At 45.5% G+C, this 25,847-nt stretch overlaps 1 protein-coding gene across 5 annotated transcripts in view; it reads left to right on the top strand.

The window, feature by feature from the left end:
- The window catches only part of TPST2 (tyrosylprotein sulfotransferase 2), a 496,074-nt gene that overhangs the window by 286,704 nt on the left and 183,523 nt on the right, over positions 1–25,847 (top strand). For all 5 annotated transcript variants that reach the window (XM_086943144.1, XM_086943143.1, XM_086943145.1 and 2 more), the window contains one exon: positions 17,221–17,307. The gene's annotated coding sequence lies outside the window, so the exon portion shown is untranslated. The remainder of the gene's footprint in view (positions 1–17,220; positions 17,308–25,847) is intronic.

Below are 25,847 nucleotides of genomic sequence, written 5' to 3'. Positions count from 1 at the left end.
CAATCGTCAATAATGACGCTGCTTATCCGGTGGCAAGACATTTCAAGACAACACATAATAACAATTTGAATTGTCTGTCCTACTTTGTGATAAATGCAGTAGCACCACTATGAAGAGGGGGACATAGGGAAAAGCTGTTAAGAAAGCTAGAAACTCAAATGATAATTGAGTTAGACAGTAAGAATCCCAATGGGTTAAATAACACAGAAGATCTGCACCACTGTTTCTAGAACTCCATTTAGAGAATAAATTAGGGCCAGGACTGCATACAATCAGACTTAAAATATTAAAAAGGAAATTATTTAACATAGTACAAGTTAAATGAAATCTAGAAAACAATCAATATATAAAATAGTTGTCTGATCAAATGGAAATAAATTAATGATGGTCCTTTACCGCCAAATGATTTTTAACATACATAAAATATTTTCGGGTATTTTTTAAGAAATTTAGTATTGTACCTCACTTTAAGCACTTTATAATTCACAAGCACTTTAAGCAGCTTTTTAATATGTTTATAAATTGTAGTGTATTGCATTCATGCAGAAATATTGACTTGTGGTATTTAAAAATATAATGCAACTCCAAGGGAATGTTATTGTGATATATTCAACCCCTTTTTTGTAAATATGTACAGACCCACACGAAGAGTGAGAAAGCTATATAAGATCTGCATTCATATACATTTTAGAAATTTGTATATTTATGGTTTTAGAATATAAATTATATGTATGAGAAAATTCTTTTGCAATTAGCTAATATGTACATATTGTAAAAAGTGTTTATATATTGTGTTTATTTATAGCAGAATTTTGCACAATGTTATCTGAATTGAATTTTGGGGTTGCAGCAATAAGGCATTCAAGCCGAGTATAAGAGTCTTTAGTCATATAGTTAAATTAATGTATGACAAACAACTATAATATGTTTCAACACATCAGAAAAACAATAGGCAAATTGCACTAGTATGTCGTTTATGTCTATGCTGGAAACACATCACATGATTATGTGCACGGTGGGCGGGCAGTTTGTATGAATGTAAATACCACATTTGCTGCTAAAAACTTTTTGTGTGAGCAAGAGCACGGCTCTCCTATACGATATAGAAAAACAAAGCCATCATGAGCTAATTAAGGCTCCATTTTGAAGAGTAACTGATAGTTCTAAGAAAAAACAAAAAGATATATACATACACAGTGACAATTACTTAATGCCACAAAATGTTCCCTTAGCTTCTTAATTTGTGCAGGGGAATTCCTCCATTGATGGCAAACAGGAGGTCAAAAATAGAGACAACCCAACCAGTCTATTATAAAAAAAATATAGCACCTATTTAGCTTCTCAATAAATCAAACTCATGAATTGTATCAAAAATAGAGGAAACTAAAATATTAATTTACCATGGATTGAAAGATCACGTGTTATTTATCCTAATAACTCGGGTTAGCTTCATCCTTCATGTAATGTATTGTGAAATGGTCCATAAAAACGTCTTCAATCACAAAGATTCTCAATCACTGTGCAAAGCAATTGAATATTAAGCATGACCTCCCATAAAAGCATTAGAAATGGTTACTTGTGAAAACACAGATAGCAAAAATCTATTGCAAAATATCGAATCATACCTTATTCATCAGCCAAAATGAGAGGTCTGATTTATTTCAATATTCTAACTACAATCCTTGCATATTTGGAGGCACGTGTTGACAGAGGGAGTAGGTGCAGATGATCATTTTGGAAGTTATGTATGCTAAAGTTTTCGTAGGGAACGTACATGCAAAAGCTGATACGACATTTTGTTTTCATGTAATGTGAAAACGAAGTTATCTTTGGTGCGCATTGTAGAAAGCTAGTTGAATATATACTATACCAAAAATAAGTATACTGTGCAAAAAGTCCAGGTATTGCTCATAAGTGGACAGGGGCTTGCTGTAACAATCCCAAGGTACTCTTTATGGGGGTGGTGTGGCCAAGCCACCTTAGGCTTATCAGAAATGAGTGTTAGACATCTAGTGTATACACCCAGTCAGTAAATGGTACACACAACACAATAATGCGATCCACACCAATTTATAAATATAATACGTTCCTTTATATAATTTTAGGAACCAAGATCATTAAAATTGGGCAAGTTCGTTTTGAGTTAAAAATGTTTATAGTATTTAAAAAGCGACACTTTCTGAAGCGATAATGTTATGCTATGGAGGAAAGGCATATACTGTAGACAGGTCCTTCACAGCAACTTACAGGGACAACCTTCTAGACTTTAGGTTAGTATGAGGTAAGGTCTGTGGCAGCATTAACAGGTCGCGTCCGGCAGCACTGGTGCGGACCGGTGCAGAGGTGCTATACGACATCGGGTGCCCATATAAAACTATAGGGATTGCTCCGGTCCCAGTCGTTGCAGACTGGGACTGGGGTTCCAGTCTTGCTGAAACACCAGTGGGCTCAGGTCTCGCAATGCTCGGGACGTAGGGACTCTCTTCATCTGGCCAGGGCGGCAAGTGCAGGGGTGTCTTTAGGCGTAGGGTTTTCACAACCGGAGGCTCTCTCAGTTGAGGGGGTATCCACAAAGAGACGACATTTGACAGTCAACTTTGGCCAAATCCAAGGTGGGCTTAGTCCCTGGAGGATTGTGGACCATGATGGCACCTTTGACCCTAACTCAGGCTAGGGGGGCATGGGTGCAGTGGTGCTTTCTGGTGTTGGGTTTTTGGTGGTCCTGTGTCCTCAAAGGTCTCTTGGGGTGCCTCTAGGATGCAGGGGAGCAGCTCTGCTACTCTACATAACTTCCTGGGTAAAGTGCTGCCACTTCTCCCAGGGTTTTGGAGGGACAGCAGCTGAAGGAGAAGTCCTCTTTGGTGCTATTCTTGGGGACAGCAGGAAGGCCGGCAGGGTTGGTGCCAAGTCAGTTACTGCTCCTCGTTTCTAGCCAGGGTCCTTCTTTCAGTTTGTGAGAATATGATTTCCTGGTGCCAGGGGCTCCCCTAAATAATAGAAGTAAGGGGCATTAGGGGAGTACAGGGTACTAGGCAGTGGGATACTTACCCCTGGGGTCACTACGGCTCATATATGACTACTTCCTGAGGTCACCAAGATGGCAGACTCTGACTTTTTTTGTCCACCTTAGGGGTGGAACTAGCCTGTGGATGAGCATGCTTCTCTGGCTAGTTTTCACGACAGTCCAGGTGCCAAACGGGCCCTGGTCTGGGGGGTGTGGAATTCCCTCACCCAGATTTGCATACAAAAGGCGGTAGGCTCTTTGACGCACCTGCTGTGGAATGCTAATTTATGGGCCATCCTGCTGGAGGGGAGTGTAAAATACCCTCTGCCGGAGCATGCATTGTTCCTGACCTCCTGAGAATGTTAGCCCTCACCACCGGGGGTCGGAAACTCGTCTGTGGTGGCAGGCTGGTCAGAACCAGTCAGCCAGTACACTAGTAATTGGTAGGTTTTCAGGGGGCACATGTAAGGTGCCCTCTGGATGCATGTATTAATAAATCCATCACTGGAATAAGTGTGGGCTTATTAATACAAGATGTTTGATACCAAGCATCTTTGGTTTCAGTGAAGCCATCATGTAGCTGGGAAACTCATTTTTGACCAGTGCCCAGCACATGTACTAAAAATGGCTTCCCTGTTCACTTGTACTGGAAGTAATTGAACTGGCCAGCACAGGGACAGATCTGCTCATGCAGATATATCCACACATGTAGTATAGTGCACCCTGCATAAGGTAGTAAAACCTACTGATGGGTGACTTACCTATACTGCATGTAGTGTCTGCAGGCGTGGCACACAGAGTTGTATGCCCTTTCGTGTTTTCACTTTTGTCTGCACGAGACACGCAGCCTGCATTGGCAATCTGCATGAGTTTGATGAGGGGTCCCTTAGGGAGGCACAATTCATGCTGCAGCCTTGATCTGAAAGAGACCCGTTAGTGATAGATTCCTTACCTTAGAATATCCCAGGCGTCAGACTGGATCCGGAAACTTTTGCGTAGCAGTACCCTTGCGCGTCGGTAGGCGTCGTCTGCGGCTCCGCGTCCATCGTGGGCGCCGTGATGATGACGTCGTCGGAGTACTTAGACGCCGCCTCCGCGTGCTGACGTCAGTTATTCTTTTTTCCGCGCCAGGCAGCGCAGATCTGGAAAAAGCAGTAACCCTAGTCAATTTTTGACTAACTTTTTTAGATCATTTTTGATCCTTTCTCGAAGTCTTGCGACTCCGATCGGTGCCGTAGGGATGCCTGGTTTCAAGCACTGCGAGGATTGCGACCGCACGATGTCGGTCACGGATCCTCACCACCTGTGCCTAACTTGTCTAGGCGTCGACCACGACGACAAGGCCTGCTCTGACTGCCGGGCCCTCTCTTCGAAAGCCAGGCAGAAGCAGTCCCGCAGGCGACTCAAACTCCGGCAGTCGGCCCCGCGCGGTCCCGGTCCCACGGGAGGCCGAGGGACAGGTCGCGGGGATGGAGCCACCACAGCTCCGGGAGTCTGCACCACTCCTCTGGGTCGAAGACGTAGTCGTCGGGTAAGAAGCACAAGAAGTCGAAGAGGCGTCATCGCTCTTCTGACTCCCCCAGACGCTCGCGCGACGCGGCCGGGGGTTCGGGTGACACCACCCACGCGGCTCCTTCGGAGTCGCGGGCGTCGCGTCCTGCCCCACACTCTCCGATCCCTGGGCGAGATGCGACGCCGGAGGAGATTGAGTGCTTCCTCATGGCCATGAGGTCCCTTTCTCCTCAGACGGGCTCCGCGGCGCCTTCGGGCCCAGCGGACCCGTCTGGGGCCCCTAGCAGGTCGGGGGCTTCGGCCCCGATGCCGTCGGGTGCTTCGACACCACGGCGCCTTCGGGCCCGGTGTTGCAGGGCCCCACAGTCCCGACACCGCCAGCGCCTCAGGGTCAAGCGGTCCCGCCTTCGGGACCGGTGTCGCAGGACCCCATTGGACCTTCTACGGGTTCTGGATCGTCACCAGTGGACCTTACGACCCCCCCAGCGTCGGTCTGTATGGTGTCACCTCCGGCGCCGTCCTCGGGCGGCGCCACCCCCGATGCCTCCTTTGCTCCGGTTCCGGCTTCGGAACGGCGCCGCTGGGCACCGCATAAGACGCCGTTTGGAGATTTTCACTTTTACGAACCGGCCCCATTGATTGAAAACCCTGAGTATCAGGAGATGGGTGATGAGGATGATTGGGAGGGGTCTGAGGACCCTCTGACCAAAGGAGTGTCAGTCTCAAGAGGACTGGACAGGAGACCTCGGGGAGGCCAGTGGCCTGGACACCTCTCCAGACACTGGTTTTGTCTCCCCTCCTACCGTGGCTTCGGAGGAGGGGGCACCCTATAGTGTGGTGTTGATGAGGGCTGCCAAGGCCTTGGGCCTTGAGCTCCCCGTCGCGGCCGTGAGGACTAACCTCCTCACTGAGGTCCTTAAACCGTAGTCAAACTCGGCCGAGCCTCTGCTGCCTTTTAATGAGTCCTTGAGCGACGTTCTTTTGGGCACTTGGTCCAGGCCCGCTATGGGTTCGCCCGTAGATTGGAACGTGGCCAGACGCCACCGCCCGGCACCGGGCGACCCATGTTTCCTGTCCACCCACCCCACCCTCGAGAGTCTGGTCATCCAGGCCTCCAATTCCCAGACCGCATTCCCGTCGGCCACGCCGGACTGGGAATCCAAGAGGTACGAGCAGTACGGGAAAAAGATCTTCTCCTCCCTTAGTCTGGGACTGCGGTCTTCCAACACCGCATGCCTCTTGGGCCGCTACACCCACTCTCTGTGGGAGACGGTTGCCGAAGTGCTGCCAGAGTGTCCGTTGGAGGTACGAGCCAAACTCGGCCAAGCCCTTGTGGAAGGTCGGGATGCAGCGAAATACTCCATCCGGTGTGGGCTGGATACCACCGACTCACTAGGTAGAGCGAGGGCAACGACGGTGGCTGTTAGACGCCACGCCTGGTTGAGGTCCGCCAACTTCTCGGCAGATGTCCAAAACACTCTGATGGACATGCCGTTTGATGGCCGTCGCCTTTTTTTTTTTTTAAACCTTTATTTTACCTTCACATAGTTACACAGCAATTTGCCTACAACCCCGAGGGGGCGGCCGCTAATAAAGAGCAGTGATAGCCATGCATAAAAGAAGTCCACACAGTAGTCTAGCTGCTACTGTAAAAAGGCACATCACGAAATCGAGTGAAAGGTATTTAGCCAATATCACATTGCAAGTTAAGTAAGGTTTTGTTTTTTGTTTTTTATGAAAATAACAAAAAGAACAAGCCGTCGCCTTTTTGGCGACAAGGCAGACCACGCGCTTGAGCGCTTTAAGGACTCCAGGGCTACGGCCAAGTCCTTGGGCCTCTCTGCCCCGCGCCAGCAAACGGATGCCTTTCGCTCTTTCATGGCCAAGGAAGGGGCGCCCCCACACGTGCCACACGCCACAAAGCAACATCCAGCATGGTGGCGGCCGTGGAAATCGCCGTGGAGGCGGTCGGGGACAACGGCGAGGCCAGTCCACACCTTTCCCCGCAGCATCCGCCTCTAAACCCTCCTAGTGCGTGCTTCTCTGCCCATGTGACGCTAGTGGGGGGGCAGGGTTCGCCATCACCACTCTCACTGGCACACTGTCGCTTCGGACAGGTGGGTGCTGCAGATCGTCCGGAGGGGCTACTCCCTCCCCTTCGAGACGACCCCTCAAGCCATGCCACCGCAACACCCCTGCGTATCGGGGGATCGCTTGTGGCTGCTGCAGGAGGAAGTTTTGGCCCTCTTGGCAAAGGGGGCCATCAAGCGACTTCCTGGGCCAGAAGTAGGACGTGGTTGCTACTCCCACTACTTTCTGGTACCCAAGAAGAGCAAAGGGGGCCTACGCCCTATCTTGGACCTACGGAACGTCAACGGCTTCCTCCGGAAGGAGAAGTACAAGATGCTGACTCTGGCTCAGGTCTTGGCTGCCCTGGACCTGGGAGACTGGATGGTAGCGTTGGACTTGCAGGACGCTTATTTCCACATACCCGTCCTGCCGGCCCACCGGCGTTACCTGCGGTTCACGGTAGGCCACGAGCACTTTCAGTTTACCGTCCTCCCCTTCGGCCTTACCAGCGCCCCACGGGTGTTCACGAAGGTGATGGCGGTGGTCGCAGCTCATCTGCGCAGGTTAGGGGTTTCAGTCTTCCCCTACCTCGACGACTGGTTGTTGAAGGGGGGCTCGCCCCAGACAGTCGTCAACCACCTCCAGACAACGGCAGACCTCTTGCACCAGCTGGGGTTCTCCATCAATGTGCCTAAGTCACAGCTGTGTCCCTCTCAGAAGCTCCTGTTTCATTGGAGCGGTTCTCGACTTGGCGCAGTTTCGGGTTTACCCACCCGAACAGCGGGTTCGGGATATACAGGCTCTGATTCCAATCTTCCAGCCTTTATCCCGAGTTTCGGTCAGGTTGACGCTTCAGCTTCTGGGGCTGATGGCTTCCTGCATCCTTCTGGTGCATCACGCTCGGTTGCGGGCTCTGCAGTGGGACCTGAAGTTTCAGTGGGCCCAGCATCAGGGCAACCTGTCCGACCATGTCCTGATCTCGGAGGGCACTGCGAAACCGCTGCAGTGGTGGCTCACGGACCGCGATTGGGTCAGCGGCAGATCCCTCTCCCTTCCCCAACCGGAGCACGTAGTTGTGACGGACGCGTCCCTCCAGGGCTGTGGAGGCCACATGGGAGAGGCGGAGATCAGAGGCCTCTTGTCTCCGGCGGAGTCCCGGCTCCATATCAACCTTTTGGAGCCTCGGGCGATTCGTCTAGCACTGAAGGCATTCCTCCCCTTTGTCCGAGGGAGTGTAGTGCAGGTGTTCACAGACAACACCACCGCCATGTGGTACTGCAACAAACAGGGCGGGGTGGTGTTGTGGACCCTATGCCAGAAGGCTCTGCGCCTCTGGCAATGGCTGGAACATCAGGGCGTGACTCTGGTGGTTTAACACCTGGCAGGTTCTCTGAACGCCAGGGCGGACTAACTCAGCCGCCGGTGCATGGTGGATCACGAATGGCGTCTGAACTCGGGCGTGGCGCACGGTCTCTTTCTGCAGTGGGGAGAGCCTTAGTTAGATCTATTCGCCACCGAAGAGAACGCGCAATGTTATCAGTTCTGCACGTTGGAATTTCCAAGGCGGCACTCGCTCGGAGACGCTTTTCGTCGCAAGTGGAGTTGCGGTCTGTTGTACGCCTTTCCGCCTATACCACTTCTGCCCAAAGTGCTGAAGATCAGGCGTGACCGGGCACAAGTCATCCTTGTGGCTCCGGACTTGGCACGAAGGTACTGGTATCCCGAGCTACTCAGTATGTCAATCGATCCCCCGGTTCGTCTGCCTCTTCAGGAGGACCTTCTGTCGCTGCAGCAGGGGACGGTCCTCCACCCGAACCTGTCCAGTCTCCACCGCCATGCTTGGAGATTGAGCGGCGACAGTTGAGGCCATTTGATTTGCCTCCTGAAGTCTGTAACATCATTCTGGCAGCCAGGCGTCCCTCCACAAAGTCGGTATACGCCTGCAGGTGGAACAGATTTGTGGCATGGTGCACAGCAAAGGCTGTGGATCCCCTCAATGCCCCTCTTTCTAAGGTTCTTCTCTTTCTTCTTTCTCTTGCCCAGCAGGGCTCTGCTCTGGGCACTGTCAAGGGCTACCTTTCTGCTCTTTCAGCCTTTTTGAGGCTCCCTGATCAACCTTCTTTGTTCAAGTCCCCTATTGTTAATCGATTCCTGAAAGGCATCACAGATACGTTCCCTTCTGTTCCCTTTGTGATGCCTCAGTGGGACTTGAACTTGGTTCTAACTTTTCTGATGTGCGCTCCTTTTGAGCCGCTTCACAACTGTCCTCTTCGCCTTCTCACTTTGAAGACTGCCTTCCTGGTAGCCATCACCTCTGCCAGGAGAGTGAGTGAGCTCCAGGCTCTATCTTGTAAACCTCCTTTCCTTTCAGTCCATCCGGACAAGGTTTTGTTGCGGACAAGGCCCTCTTTCCTACCCAAGGTAGTCACGGCACTCCACATTGGGCAATCTATCACCTTGCCCACCTTCTTTATGCCTCCGCATCCCTCGAGAGAGGAAGAGAGGCTCCACCGTCTGGACCCAAAACGTGCGCTCTCATTCTATTTGGATCGCACACGCCAGTTCCGGGTGGATGACCAACTCTTTGTTGGTTACGTGGGCGCTAAGAAGGGGAAAGCGGTGCACAAGCGGACCATCTCGTGGTGGATCATCTTGTGTATCCAGGCGTGTTACTCCTTGGCTAAGAAGGAACCCCCTGTGGGGCTGAGGGCTCATTCCACTCGAGCCACAGCGACTACAACTGCCTTGGGCCGAGGTGTGCCCTTGCAGGACATTTGCCAGGCGGCTACGTGGGCCTCACTGCACACGTTTGCAAGACACTATTGCCTGAACAGTCAAGTCCGGAGGGGTAGCTTCTTTGGCCGTTCCGTCCTCCTGGACTTTCTGGTGTGATTTTCGGTTCGCAGACCCACCACCGGGGTTGGTATTGCTGGGGTATCTATTCTAAGGTAAGGAATCTATCACTAATGTGTCTCTTTCAGATGCGCAAGTTTCTACTTGTGTAACGATATATCTGTAAGAGACATTAGTTAGTGATAGATTCCTTACCGACCCACCCATCCTCCCCGTTCTGCGAACCGATATCTAGGGTTAAGGTCATCCCCTTTCAGGGCCCTAGTTTCAAGGCACCAGTGTTGGTTTTTAGCATAGCTCTGCATTTCTGGCGCGGAAAAGCTGTGTCTAAGAACTGACGTCAGCACGCGGAGGCGGCGTCTAAGTACTCCGACAACGTCATCACGACGCCGACGACGGACGCGGAGCTGCAGACGACGCCTACCGACGCGCAAGGGTACTGCTACGCAAAAGTTTCTGGATCCAGTCTAATGCCTGGGGATATTCTAAGGTAAGGAATCTATCACTAACTAATGTCTCTTACAGATATATCGTTACACAAGTAGTAACTTGTGCTTTATCCTCCTTGCCCTAGGTACCAGGGTACTACTTACTAGGTATTTACAGGGGGTGCTAAAGGTATTACTTAATGGGAAAACAATTGTTCAGTTTAGGGAAAGAGATCTGGCACTGGGGACCTGGCTAGCAAGAGCCCAGTGCACTTTCTGTCAAAATTGCATTGCATACCAGGCAAAAAGTGGGGGTGACAATGTCAAAAAGGGGCACTTTCCTGCACATATAATTATTTTCAAGTAGTTGCCATACCATTATAAAGAACGCTCCATGGCGAGCTAACCTTAGTTAATGAAACACTATATGGTGGTTCTCTTTGTATAAAATGTAAAACATTTGTAAATATAAGAAAGGTTCATCATACTAATGTATAGCCCCATCTTGTAGAAAGGCCACCTTCGCTTCATTATGCACAATATTATATCACAACAAGTACAAAAGCAAATATTGCATTCAGCAAGTGTGCCTTCGTTTTCACAGTGGTCAAATTGACTTGTAGGAGCGCAGTAAGAGAGGTGTGGGTTTACAGAGAAGCTACATGCAACACATCTTCCACAAAGGGTTATTTAAATGGAGCTGATCTAGTTAATCTGGGAATTTCTGGAAGTGTTTGATTTGAGGAACTCCATATTTATTTGAGGCAACACTAAAGGTCAAGAGCCCTGTTTAATGAAATGATTTATGGTACCACAGCTGTATTTAATAACCGTTTGGGCCAATACATTTATTTAAACCAGTGTATATCGGAAAGTGTTTCAACTCCACAAAATTGCTGTACACAGTGTTTATCGACTGGCCCTCAGTTCCTGCTTCACAAATCTACTGCACAATAAAAGCTGTCTCAGTTGATCATCCCTGTATCTTTCCAGTACTGGTAGTATTTCATTGAAGAGTGAAGGAGAAAGTCCATTAATGCTCCTCATGAGCTGGTTTTCCTTGGTTTCCTTGGCATATGATTTGTTTAAGCTCCTGAAAGTGGCTACATTTCCGCCCTTGTGATGTTATTCCCATTCATGACCTTTGCCAATGTTGATCATAGAATATTTGTGCAACTTGCGGAAAAATCGGCTGCCTTCTTCTAGGAACTTGGACATATTTTAATGTTTTGAAAGAACACCTGAAACGGACAAACAACATGTTTACTTGAAATTCTAGTGATCTTCTATAATCATGGAACTTATCCCCACATTACGGGAGATTCATGCCAATCCTCCCGTTCTTTTTCGCTTTTTGCTGGACCTACCATTCCATTTGATGTTCCCCTTGCAACAGTTTTCTTGGCCTTTTTCCAGAAATAAAGCAAATTGAATGCTCCTGCTCCACTAGCAGTTAGCTTTTGCATAAAAGTAAAGTCTTTCAGCAACCTCACTAGTCACTCCTTGATTGCCTTGCCATCAGCATGGTCATTGCAGTGCTGCTGTAAATCTACTACGCCTGTTCAAGAACAAGCTAATGAAGCTTCCTCAGGAGCCTATCTTCAGTCACAGCAGATTAGACTGCATCTACTCCTCTACCTTACTTCATTGGCAGAGGATGTCCAGTATGCATCCTCTACACTGAAAGAGTTAACTCTGCTTGTGGCAGACATAGTCGCTGCACTCTTCATAGTGCTGAGGGCATTTTGGTCAAATCCTAATCTCCACGCTTAGGGCAGAGAGTACAAGCCTGAATACAATGTGTTTTATGTCAAAGATCTTTACTTAAAGGAGTTCCTTCCACTGTTATTCATGGATATCTTGTCAGGACAGCCATCCCACAACAGGATTCTATTCTACTAGACAGCAGGAACCAAAAACCTCCTCCAACTAATTTGTAATGCTACAATGCCCAATGAGGCACAGTTATGTTTGGTGTCCAGGGGAGCTGAATTTACTCGTCAACCAGGAATTATCATTGCCAACTGAAGAAATGATCTTCAATCATCTTTTAGGACCACCTCGTGCTTTTACTGCTGCATAATTTTGTTTTATGGAAAGCGTGTAATGTGTCAATCAACAGATGATAAAAAATGTGAATGTAGTAGTTGGGGAACTTTATATTTTAAGGCTTAAGATCCTTCCGTGTGTTTCACAATAATTTGTTTTTACAGAAGGAAGCAGTCAAACACCACTTACACAAGCTCATGAACTTGTGTCCAGTTTTAAGGAACTTGCATTTGCCTGAGACCGCAAATTTAAATAAACACTCAACAAGCATGTACTTTTAAAAACGTAACATTGTATAATTATGGCCTCCTATCTTAGAAAAACCATGTACTATCCTCTTCTTCCACTACTGTGCATATGAGTGCTACCCATCTCGTTGTGAAAGTAGTAGGAAATGTAGTAAAATGTAATTTATAACCAGTCCAGTATTCCTAGCTCTAGCTGTGTCCCCTAACATATGCAGTGCTCCTACTATATTTTAAACCGTCATAAAATGAGTGGAACTGGAGGTGTTCTAAATAGTTTTTTCAAGCATTGTCAGTAATAGTAAGTCTTATTCTTAGCCTGCCTAAGATGAGTTCCTTGGACTAGGCGGACCCTGGCGAAACACTTTAAACGCCCAGTTTTAATGTACTGATTTGATGATTTTTTTTGTTTTTAGACAGACAAATTACATAGTTTCTTGCTCCAGTTTGGGCAGTTTTCAGAAAACCAGCCCACTGGTGATCGTTCCGACACTAAATCTTGGCTCAGCTGTTTCTATGTGGGGCGTATTTTTGAGTTGTAGGCAGACACAATATCGATATTGAGAACAAAAAAACTAATGTTTATTGATAGATGTAGATTTTCAAATCTCTCCACCCATTTTGGAGTTCGTAACAACCAGGGATAATCCTAGCTGAAATGCCTACTTCATGTAAAATACTGGACAAGTGGTATCTTACCTTTGGGAGCCTGTTTTATGCAACATTTCTTTGTTGACTTGCTAGCCTATTTTGACCTTGGATGCAGAGCATAAATAACGCTGCAGTTTGCCTTGGTACCGATTCATAATGGTGAGGGCACATCTATGCCATCTTCAGACAGCTCTTTTAGCTGCTCTGTAAGGTCTGGTGCATCGTACTTAGAATCTTAATTTTTTATGGACATCCTGTTATGTGGGACAATTTTACCTTGTGAATCCATTCATGGTGTCAAGATCTGATAGTGAAAGATTTCTCACTATCCTTTTCTCTGAAAGTGCACTTTGTCAGCTCGTCCATTTCAATCACTCAACAAGAAGTGAGAAGAGCAAACAAGACCAATAGGGGACTTTTGTTGGTTCCTGGTAACAAATGTCATGTAAATATCCTCTCTGATTCTAAAGTGGCTTGAGCACGTCCTACAATTGTGTTTTAAAATCTCAATGTCCTGGGAAACATTTGAGGGAAGCTCAAGCCTGTGGCCGGACTAGTGGCGACTGGCGTTATCTGCCTCCTGAATGTATCCCAAAAAACAGCTAGCCTGCTTTTGTATGATATAAATGCATTTTGGAGTGGCAGGAAGAAGACTTAATGGAAGCAGCCCTTTGATGTTTCACCATTGGGATGGCTCTGGAACAAAAATGCGTCTTCAGCAAACACAAGTGTGGCTAGTGGAGAAATGCAGGAACCAGGAAGGGTTAATAATGTGTTGAGTAGTTTAAAGTGTTGATTTAATTCAGAATGCAATGTATCGTATAGAAAGAGGGATCCATCTGGATCATCACTTCCTCTTGTATTGTAATGCAAGGGAATGAAAATCTTTCGCTGCCCACTATAACAGTGGTTCTTCTCATTTTTTGCACCCGTGTTCGAACGAAGTTCCAAGATTTGGAGTAAACACCGGAGTATTTTATCGGGGGATGAAAACATGGGCCATGAGCTGCATACACTACTGACAATCTCATGGGCCCTAGACAAAGATGAACCCTTACAACTGATCGTATATAAGCTACCATTAGGGACACCTAGTTGATAAAATGTGTATAGATAGATGAAAATATTTTTTAGTTCTCAGACACTGCCCCCATATTATGAAGCAGTAGACCCCTGCATCCACACACAGCAGAACCGCATTTCTTTAAACCTGTTTTCTTCTCCCATCATTCAGTCATTCTGGGAACTGATGAGTTCACAGTCAGCTGTATGTTAGACGCGAACGCTGGTGTCTGTGGTAGAACCCGGACACCAGCGTTCGTGTCTAACATACCGCTGACGGTGAACTCGTCAGTTCCCGATACTTCACTACGGTAAACCTGTGAGAATTCCGAACATTCCGAGAGAATCAAAGTCCCCCGATCAAGGGCTTCCCGCCAGAAATGCATTGGGCAGAACAATATGGAATTAAATGAGTTTTTACAAATGTACCATGAATGCAATAGTATGAATAACAAACACGAATAAAATTAACCTATGTATAACCATCAATAATACTTTAATGAAACTTTATTGAAACTTTCATCAAGGTGTGTCATTTTGGGGACGTTACTTCCACGGGAGGTAACGCGTGTTCAAAGTTGTAATTTACCCTTATACCCAGGAGGGTTTACCAATACGGCACCCACCACCAGGAGCAATTTCAATCAAGTTACGTAAACCCGGAGTGCGACAGTCCACATTCCAATTGGATTCATGTGTATACTGCCACACTATGCACTTCAGTGCCAGTCGCTGTGCAACTAAACCGGTTGTACTGTACGGTATACAAAGAATGCTCATAAAGTAGGCAGCAAAAACCCAATCACTGGAAGTGCAATGCCTCACTAACATGCAAAACCCTTAAGTGGAGTGAGACGGATACCTTGTGCTGTACACTTCTTTGAAATGACTAAGCCTAAAAGTGATCCAATTAGGAAGTTCCCCAACATCCTATCGTCCTCCTCATTATGAGAATCTGGCACTGCCACGTGTACAAGTCTATACAGTGAATGTAGCAGAAAACCGAACTGCTTTCACACACGTCATACTGTCCATTTAATTACAATAAACCAGGGTGCACATCTGCTTCATTGTCAAAATCTTTTTAAAATGAAGCATACTTTAAAATAATCTGAGACATTAATGTAAATGCACACATCTGACAAGGTTAAATCCAGCGACAGTAGTTTTATTTTTCCTTGAATGGCTACACTAGGTATATAACTCACATCAGTATTCTGAAGAGGATTTTTTATTGAGGTTGCATCATTAAACAACCTCAGCTGATAAAGTTGACTTAAATACTCGAGCTCAGAACGAGCTGTCCACCACAGTTTATAAGAACTCCTGGTCATTTGCGCAACCACTAACTAGCTGCCATTGCTTCAGCAAAAAGGGAAAGCAGGCCGCTCTGTAGCCACCCCTTCCTTTTTCCTCCCCACTTGCACTGACAGCCCTCCCTTGTATGTGTCCTCCCCACATCCCCCCCCATTGCTTGCCACCTTAGTATTGCTAAAGGGTCCTAATGGTGGGGGCTGCTTGCATTCCAGAAACGGTAGGCATTTCTCTCTACATCTTCAGGTTTCCAAAACAATCTGCCTTCACATGACTTTGCTTAAATGTGGTTAGCCTCCCTCTCTCTTAACTTATTATTAATCCCATAGGTTAAACTCGTGCATTTACCAATGCTTTTTTTAATTTAATTTTTTTCGTTTCGCTGTTCCTGTTTTCAGAGCGCTACTTAGTGTGAAATAAAGTATGCCTGTTTACCACTGTGTAAGGATTGTGGGTATGAACTCAGAGGATAAGGGCTGGCGAAGTGGTAATGTCAAAAATATTTACTTGAAATCTTCAGTCCCTAAACTAATATCTTGATCTACAAAATATTTGATCTCACACCTTCATCTTCTGGGGTCTGTATAATTCAAGTTCATTTTTCATTTTCCAATCTTTATTTCGGCCATTTGGCCATAAAAGATAAACAATACACATATACAACATAATAAATCAGTGCATTTACAATATAAAACATTGGAATAAGTATACTAAAATACATTAAAAGCTATGAGTCTTAAAATTAGGGGGAGACCTGGGTCTTTAAAATGCGATTACGAGTGTGCCAGACATTAGTAAGAAATTTAGCCAGAGCAAACACAGTTGGGCCTGAGACATCAGATTTTAAAATCCTGTACATTGGGGCGTATTCCCTGCAGCCCATATTTCTTATCAGTGGCAACAGCCAGTATTTCCTTGCGACCCTATAGGCTGGGCAGAAAAAGGCCACATGTAAGTCAGTTTCCTCCGTGGCATCACAGGCCGGACACTGCTTGGTGGAAGGGGGTGATGACCAGGAACTAGTAAAAGATCGAAATGGCAGCGTACCGTATCTCCATTGGAGGAAGAGCTTTCTGGCCAGCACTGGGGAAATGGCATCCAGAACCCCCTCAAACCTATATAGGTCCTTACTTTGTACAAATACCGAGGATAGTGACCCTTCAGCCTGACTGTCTATGGCCCTGGCTCGTTTTTGTTCAAAGTATGCATTAGCCAGAGATCTTTTGGAGATATTTGATGCGGCGCTGGCAGGATCAGTCCATAAGTCGGAAAGCCCTAGTTCCATGCAAGTGTTTTGGATGTGTTTTATCCACGGGATCCGAAGCGCTTTTGGGTGGGTCAATAATTCCAGCAACTCCGCCCTATAGGCTGCAAGATTGTTACTGCTCCACAGCCTACGCCAAAAGGCTATGGGTCTCAGACCTATTTCTTCGGCTATTGGTCGTAGACCTAAATCAAGCCTTAGGGGAAGGAGCGGGTGCTGGGCGGGAGTGCGGCTATCTGCCTGATAAAATTATTCTCTGTTAGTGACAGACTGCGGCATGATGTATGTCCCCAAAGTTCAGCCCCATACATTGTCGCTCCCCTGGCCTGGACCTTATATATCTGGATTAGTGACCCCAGCGGACGGTAATTCAAGTGGAAAGTGTGCATTCTAGGTGTGTTACGTTTGGGTGAAACATGCGTTTCTGTCGCTTGTAGGTAGTTACGATGAGTACCAGAAAGCAGTGTCCATGGTCATATCCAGGATAAATGAGTCATCTTGAATGGTATCCTGTCAAGCATTGAAGCACTCAGAATGGGATAAAAGAGTTCGCATTTATGGACTAGGAAATGTATATATTATATCCTATAAGGTTTTACTTTGGCTGACTGGGTATTTGGTTTATAGAAATGTGACATGAGGGTAAAAGTAATTCTCTGTCTTTGAAGGAAAGCCGAAATATCGTCTCACCCTAGTACCATGCTAAATCCATCTACTTTTGACATGTGTGTCATATCCCAGGACCTCACAATGATGTTCATTTTTCAGATTCAGCAGAACAGAGATCGGTTTCTGCAACTTTAAAATGGCAGCAACCTTGCTGAAATTGCAAGGGAATGTGGCGGTCTCCCCAAGGTAAATCTATTTTTGTTTGTTCTAGTCAGTCACTGGTGTTTGATGGACTGTTTGTTACATGGAGTTTACTAATGGACAGTATATATGAGTCCAAAATGCAACCACCCTCGATAAAGCTGTATCCAGTATTCATGTAAGCATAAATGGTGTGGCCCTTAAAGGCAAATAACTTGATCATGTCAGCAGTTTCGTCCAAGGAGCCATTAGCCAATGTCACTGAAGTAGTCAAACCTAAATTCCTGTCTGTTCTTTTGCTGATCCGTCCTAAATATGTATTAACACAACTGAAATGAGCAGTCTTCTGCCATCGTCTGCTAAAATAATACATTGCCACCGGTCATTCTAGCTGTGTATATCACTTTTGCCCAGACTTAAGTAGCTATACAGACGAGTTTATTTGAAACGAATGAATGACGTTTTTTCTATAAACAGCTTACTATTGTAGTTTTACCCTTATATAGCATTGTGAATGGTACTTGTACCCAAATCACTGTTACTCTTTTATAGACCTTGGGAGGGTGGATAACTGGATTTACCATAATGGGATTAATATTTGCGACCTACATTTCATGTACAGATTCCAGATGCAAACGATTGACCCACTGAGTTATCGTACTGATTTTTTTCTTTAATATCAAAATTAAAACTACTGTAAGAAATGTAGCTTTTGATGAACCTGTTTTTTTTTATATTCTGTTGTGTAATGAAAAAAATAGTTTTCTAAGAAGAGGAGTTCCTGCGTCATGTTGCAACCGGTGGTCAATCTTGTAAGCAATGTTGTTTTACCATTTCTAAACTCCAGAATGACTTTCCCTGTAAAAAAAATATTCCTTGCTAGACACACTGCAGGAAATGTCACCTTAATATAATTAAGTGTTTTAACTGGTGGTATTTGACATGTAATATTAACAGCAATTTATTTAAAATCATTGAAGTTATGTAACTCTGATTGAAACACATTATTACCATAGTTATAAAAAAATATGGGCGAAAACAAAAGTGTATACATTTCCCCTGTTTCTTTAGGGGGCGCGGGGTGGTGACATTATAAACCACAAGATTGAAGTCCGAGTGCCCTATTAATCTCGCCTGAACCCGGAGATGGTAATATAGGACCAATATTCCCCATGTTATTAGTTATGTATTTTTTATTACTTGATTTTAGCACTCTTTAGAAAGATTTTCAGCTCCATCCTGTTTCATTTGTAATGTTCATTGTTTGCCTGAGACTGCATGTCTGTCAGTGTTTTGAGAAATGTGCAAATGTGTGTTTTTGTTAAGGAATAGGTTATGTGCCAACATATAAATTGTGTTTCCATGCAACAGTTGTATCAATTTTTTAACAGAAAGCAGCATTATATATAAATTAAAAACATTTAATCTAAAGTGGGATTTTTTGCATTAGTAGTTCTGACTAATGTTAAAAGGAAGGTACTTTCATTGTGAAAGCTTTTAGGTTCTTTTTTACCTGCACTGAAATAAATAAGAAATGATGTATTAACCATCGATTTAACTTTCTTTGTTTAGAGAAGCTAAATCCCCTGCAAATGAAGCCAGCCCTGTGACTTCAAGAAAATATTTCATATTGGAAACTTTTTTTCTGTGAATACCAGCTTTGACACCACTGGCAAATATTCCATAAACGTCTTGCTCAAGTAAAATATAGTATATATGCAGATGTGCAGAGTGTGATATGCTATTTATTATCTTTGAGTGTTGAGGAGAGGCCATGACTTATGAGAAGTGAAGCATCAATTGAGTCATGAGGCCCATCAATGGTAATAAATGGAACATTATAATCTGTGCGTTTGCATATATGGTCTATGCCCTGGTATTTTTTCATGTTTACTTGTTTTAACAACAGGTATTTAACCATAACCAGGAAGCGAGCGAGGAGTTAAACTTTTTTAATATGATAAAATCACATTTAAAGTACCTTGTGGCTAATAAGAGAATTGTTTCCCTGTGTAAAGTAATTGCTCGTAGTAGTAATGCGTTTTTAGTGCAGTTACTGTAAATAACGTGCTATTGCGACACACCTCACTCACTCTCTTTGAATTCTGGCACACATTCAGAATCCTGGCATGGCCAACTGAATCTCTCCTCATTCTAAAGTTGATATAAAAAGTACGTGGTCATGGGCTGGCTCAGCTCACGCGGACATGCTGCTGGCTCAAAAGGCCCGAATTAAAAAAAAATGTTAAAGTAAACTTGTTCGATCTTTTTAAAAGCAGCGAACTACCTTGCCTGATACGAAGTAGGATTCTTCACCAGTTGTGGGATAGTTAGGGCAGCCACTGAGTACTTGTATCATCATGCAGGTATTTTTTTCTTATTTCTGTGTCCATTTTTTTTTCTTTACTTTTATGCGTTGTAGATTAAAAGGGCTCAAAGGGATAATCTTGTGTCTCTTCTTGGGAAAGATGTTACCAAAATAACAGTTTGCCTGGTTAATCTGATTGACTAGATTTCTGGGGACATGGAACCGTCTCCGAATCCTTCTCTGCTAGTACCCAGTTGAAGGGTATCCTAAAAATTGTGATAATACATTGGTGTTGAGGACATGGTGCTAATTATTGACAGCCGATGCCTTCTTGGATAGTTTGGGATACCAGACTCCAGGGCACGAGTCGGGGTACCACGCGGGTGGACGGCATCCCCCCACTTATTTCCGAGGGTTTTTCAGGGTGGATGCCGTCCACCCTGCTAAATCAAAACCACGTCCACCATTAAAAAACGGGAGCGCGGAGCGCACAAAGTAAATAAAGCATTTCTGGGTGGGCGAGTGGCTGGCTGAATCTGGAAGTTAACAAGCACGCCAGTGGTCACCACGCCCCTGCACCTACCATTTGTCTGTAATTTTAACCGGGCACAGCTTGCCCCCACCTCCCTTCTTGACTCCGATGCTGTATGAAAGCTCAGACCCCCAGCAGCACTGTAGAGGCAGAGCGGGATGGCAACCCTCACACCTCCAGCCCTTGAGGAGCTGTTAAGAGGTGCTTGAAGGTGACAGAGGGAGGGGCTGCAGGTTCAGGAGCAGGGGGCATCCATTCACATGCAAACAGCCCTGAATGTGCTTGTATCTGCTATTTAGAGGGGGGCTCACACATTCCATTTCTACCCAGGGCCCCAAACATCCTAGACTCGGCCAGATTACACCCCTGATTACACCGAGGCAGCACCTGCTTCTCTTCACCGAGCTTAATTACTGTCACTAATTTGTAAGCAAACCTCGGTTCTTCAAACATGCATAATGTAATACAATAAAGAAATGGCACAATCACACCCACACTGATGGAGGACAATCAGTTCAATCAGTTCTCTTAGAGTATCTCCTGTAAGTACATGCCCACCCCTGTGCCCACCCTGGTGGATCACGTTCCCTCTCCTGTGATGACTCCTGCTCCTGTCCCCCCATGTGGTGGCTCCAGTCCACCCCCGCCTGTGATGGCTCCTGTCCCCCATGTGGTGGCTCCAGTCCACCCCCGCCTGTGATGGCTCCTGTCCCCCCATGTTGTGGCTCCAGTCCACCCCCGCCTGTGATGGCTCCTGTCCCGCATGTTGTGGCTCCAGTCCACCCCCGCCTGTGATGGCTCTTGTCCCCCCCTGTGGTGGATCCTGTCTCCGCCCTGGGTGGCTTCTGTCCCAGTCCTGGAACGGCCCCTGCAGCGAGGGTGAAGTTCTTGATGGGCCTCTTCTCAAAAGGGCTCAGCTCAAAATTAATATGGAAAGGTGGGCGTGTAAGTACGTGAAGGGATGTGTGAATGGCTGGATGAATTAGTGAAAGGGTGAATGGATGAATGAAAGATTGAATAAATGGATAATGAGAGAGGATAGATGGATTGATGAGTGAGGGGAAGGATGGAGAGAAAATGTAAATAGCTGGATGTATGGGTGGAAGGGTAGCTGGATGATTGATGAGGGGAAGGATGAGGGATGGAGGGGAAGGATGGATGGGTGGATGAGGGGAAGGATAAATGGATGAGGGGAAGGATAAATGGATGAGGGGAAGGATGGATGGATGGATGGGAAGGATGGATGGATGAAGGGCAGGATAAATGGATGGGATGGATGGATGGGTGAGGGGAAGGATGGATGAAAGGATGGATGGATGAGGGGAAGGATGAAGGATGGATGGATGAGGTGCAGGATAAATGGATGGGATGGATGGGTGAGGGGAAGGATGATGGATGAGGAGAAGGATGGATGGATGGATGGAGGGGAAGGATGGATGGATGAAGGGCAGGATAAATGGATTGGATGGATGGATGGGTGAGGGGAAGGATGGATGAAAGGAAGAATGGATGAGGGGAAGGATGGATGGATGACGGGAAAGGATGGATGATGAGGGGAAGGATGGATGGATGGATGGATGGATGGATGATGAGGGGAAGGATGGATGGATGGATGATGAGGGAATGGATGGATGGATGATGAGGGGGTGGGTGAAAGGATGGATGGATGATGAAGGGGTGGGTGAAAGGATGGATGGATGATGAGGGGAAGGATGGATGGATGGATGATGAGGGAAAGGGTGGATGGATGGATGATGAGGGGAAAGATGGATGGGTGATGAGGGAAAAGGATGGATGGATGATGAGGGAGAAGGATGGATGGATGATGAGGGGAAGGATGGATGGATGATGAGGGGAAGGATGGATGGATGATGAGGGGAAGGATGGATGGATGATGAGGGAAAAGGATGGATGGATGATTAGGGAAAAGGATGGATGGATGATGAGGGAAAAGGATGGATGATGAGGGGAAGGATGGATGGATGATGAGGGGATGGATGGATGGATGATGAGGGGAAGGACAGATGGATGAATGGATGATGGGTGGGTGAAAGGATGGATGGATGGAGAGTGGGTGAAGGGATGGATGGATGGATGATGGGTGGGTGAAAGGATGGATGGATGGATGGATGGATGGTGGGTGAAGGGATGGATGGATAAGTGGGTGGGTGAAAGGATGGATGGATGGATGATGAGTGGATGGGTGAAAGGATGGATGGATGGATGATGGGTGGGTGAAAGGATGGATGGATGAGTGGGTGGGTGAAAGGATGGATCAGTGGATTGGATGGTGGGCGGTTGAAAGGATGGATGAGTGGGCGGGTGGATGGTGGGTGGATGATGGGGGGTAGGTGGATGAGTGAAATGATGGATGGATTGATGGATTGATAAGTGCAAGGGTTAATGAATGGACATATGAGTGAAAGGGTGGGTGTAAGGATGGATGAGTGAGTGAAAGGGAGGGTAGATGAACAAAAGGATGAATAGATGTGTGAAGGAGTGAAATGATAGATGGATGAGTGAAAGGGGCAATGGATGGATTCATGAGTGGATGAGTAGATGGATGGATGGGTGGGTGGATGGATGGATGGAAGGAAGGCTAAGTGAAAGGGTCGATGGAGAGAGAAAGGGAAGATGGATGGATGACTAAAAGAGTGGATGGGTGGAAGGATTAGTAAGTGAAAGGATGGCTGGATTGGTGAAAGGGTAAATGGCTGAATGGATGAGTGAATGGATGGATGGGATGAAGAGTGGATGGATAAGTGTACAGATGGATAGGGTGAAAGGGTGGATGGATGGATGGATAATTGAGGATGAGTGAAAGGATGGATGAGGGGATGGATGAAGGAATGGATGAGTGAAATGATAGATGGAAGGATACATGATGGATAGGTTTGCAAATGGTTGAATATTTTTGGAAATGGCTGGGCTTACTTATATACTATTGCGCGACCTCTGATGTGTCTGTAAAACGTACCTATTGTCCTGAAGTTTTGTCCTGAATTTTGACCTCCTGTCCTGAATTTGTCCTGAATTTTGACCCTTTGTCCTGAATTTTTACACTCACTGTCCTGAATTAGGGTGACCAGTTGGTCACCCTAATTCTTTGTGCGGTAGAACCGAGGCTCTTTAACACAGCAGCATGAGAGTGACGAGAGAGAAACCTGGCAGAGTGCTGCCAAAGAGCTCTCCCACTCAGAATATTTCATTATTCAAGTGATTGTGAACAATTAAGGGTAAACTGAGATGTGAAAAACTAAACACAATGCGATGCGGCTGCACGAGACTTGAGGAGTTAATTAAGTATTAGTACTAGCAAGTGTGCTGTAAGTTAAATTAAAACATTTTACATGCACTGTGCGCCTCGTGCGTGTAGAATCAGAGTCCCACTAGACCCGGCCCTGCCAATTAAGTGCCGGCGCTAAGCACTGGCACAAATTAAGCCCTGCATTGAACAATTGACACCAGGCTACAAAATGTAAGTAGTATGATGGTGTACACTTGTGTGTTCTTCCGTGTGTCGCTGTTTCCACATGGAATGTTTAATGATGACAGCAACACCCCCTTCTAGTTTGTGTTGTCGGTCTGAATTGTATAATTTTGTGGAATGGGGAGGTGTAGGATGGCGCTGGATTGTTCATTTAAACATGACTCCATGATGACGTCTGACTTGGCATTACGTATGTCAGTATATTTTTAATTTAGGCTCAATCCTGTCAGTGTTTGGATAATTGCACTACTGGATAGGGGGGCACACAGTTTTGCAAAGGTTCTGCCCGCTTTCTTCAAGGGGTCCCCACAAAATGACATCATGAGCTAGGCCCACCCCGATTTTATAGTAAGTAGTCTCTGTAAAGGGGGAAACAACCATTACAATGCATGAGTCATAATCGGCCCTTTTTTTAGGAACTATCACAAAAATAAACAGTATTAATAAAAAGTAAAGCAATGTTTATATTTTGTTGCACTGAAGTAAATGAAGGCAAATAAGTCAAACTAAAATATACCAAAACTAAATACATTTCCTAAAATAAATAGAAATAAATAAATCTGCTAAAATAAATACAATGGCCAGTTAATATATCTAAAATTTAGGCATTGACCCAAGTTAATGCCCCGGCAGCTCCATTGTCTTCAGCCAAGATTCCCAATGTTAGACTAATGTTCTGATTTGTTACCTTTGCTGCAAATTGTAAAGCGTTCTGATATCCTTCGGGATCAAGTTCACGCTATATAAAACTTTATAAATAAAATAAATAAATCTAGCCACAGCTAGGGAGAGGCAGCTGGGACAAAACTATTTAATACAGAATTGCTAGTTTACAATAGGTGGGGAGATAACATATAACACTCATCAATAGAATAACGTGAATATGGAGCCCTACTGTGTGTAATAGTCATTGTTGAGTGTGGGAAGCAGCCTCTCTGGGAACCTGTAATGTATACAAAATCTTGCAGTCAAACTTTCCTGTAGCGTTTTGAAAATGTGTTCATGAAACATATGACATTGATAGCCCATGGTTTGAAGGTGAGGAGAAACTGCAAAACCTGTGCAGGAGATTCTGTCTTAATTACAAAGGCGTATCTGAAGGCTTCAGAGACTATATTGATAATGGTGGTAATGACATTCCAGAGCAACTGCAACCTGTTTTGAGGGTGATAAACACACTTCCTGTGAGTTCAAGTGACTGCGAAAGGGGTTTCAGTACAATTAACTTGGTAATGTCACCCATACGAAACTGCCTTGGTATCGGACGCCTTTCATCATTAATGTTCATAAACCTCATGGGTCCTCCTCTTCCTCTTTGGAATCCAGTGACATATGTGAACAGGTGGTTGATTGCTCATCGTCATGCAGATGATAATCAATTTAGAAAGGTCGATCCTACAGCCCAGCACAATAAAAGATATGCAGACGCATGGTCGTTTTTTAATTGATAGCTTACAATGATATAAGCTGTCTCACATTTTCCATGGCCAGACATCCTGTGGCAATATAACATCTCCCATAATGTCTGAAATAACAGATGTACAGAGTATCAGGCTTTAACTGTAAGTGTGCACCTTGCATTTTTTTCTCTCATGGTCACAGTGTATTATACTTGTTAATAAATGTAAATTTTGTGTTCTAGGTAGCGTGATAAATTTTATAGTTTTGATAATCACTATTGTAGTTTCTAGTATGTGCTTTACTTCGGCTTTTTTCAACACACTAATTCTACTTTTGTTCATGGTCCCATGTTTTAGTATGCCTAACTTACAGCACTTAATGGCTTGACTAATGTAGTTGTACGCCAAACTTCATCCACATTTGGGCTGCTAATTCCTCCATACAGGGACCTTAAGTCACAGGCTTAAGTACCAAGCAGCTTAAATTGTTAAATCTTGCAATATATGCAAATGATAGATCTGCCTTACATGCGATGTCACTTCCTGTTGTGATGTCACTTCCTGTTGTGATGCTACTTCCTGTCGTGATGTCACTTCCTGTGACCACGCCTACCTTGGAGAGTCCCCCCACTTCTTTTTTTAGGACTTGTGCCCTGCCAGACTCTAACGCTATGCGTGTATACTATACTGACCTCATGGATTCTGAAGAAAGGGGAATGTTCCTATTTCTCCAGTTGAGCCTGAGGACTTCCCTGAAGTGGCACGGGACTCCACTTCAACAGCACGCCTGTAGGTTGAGTGGGCGCCATCTTGACGAGACATAACCGATACTGCGACATTGTTCAGCAGTAAGCA

Source organism: Lissotriton vulgaris, chromosome 11 (genome assembly GCF_964263255.1).
Source record: "Lissotriton vulgaris chromosome 11, aLisVul1.2, whole genome shotgun sequence".
Taxonomy (NCBI): Eukaryota; Metazoa; Chordata; class Amphibia; order Caudata; family Salamandridae; genus Lissotriton; species Lissotriton vulgaris.
This window is presented reverse-complemented; position numbering and strand designations above follow the sequence as displayed.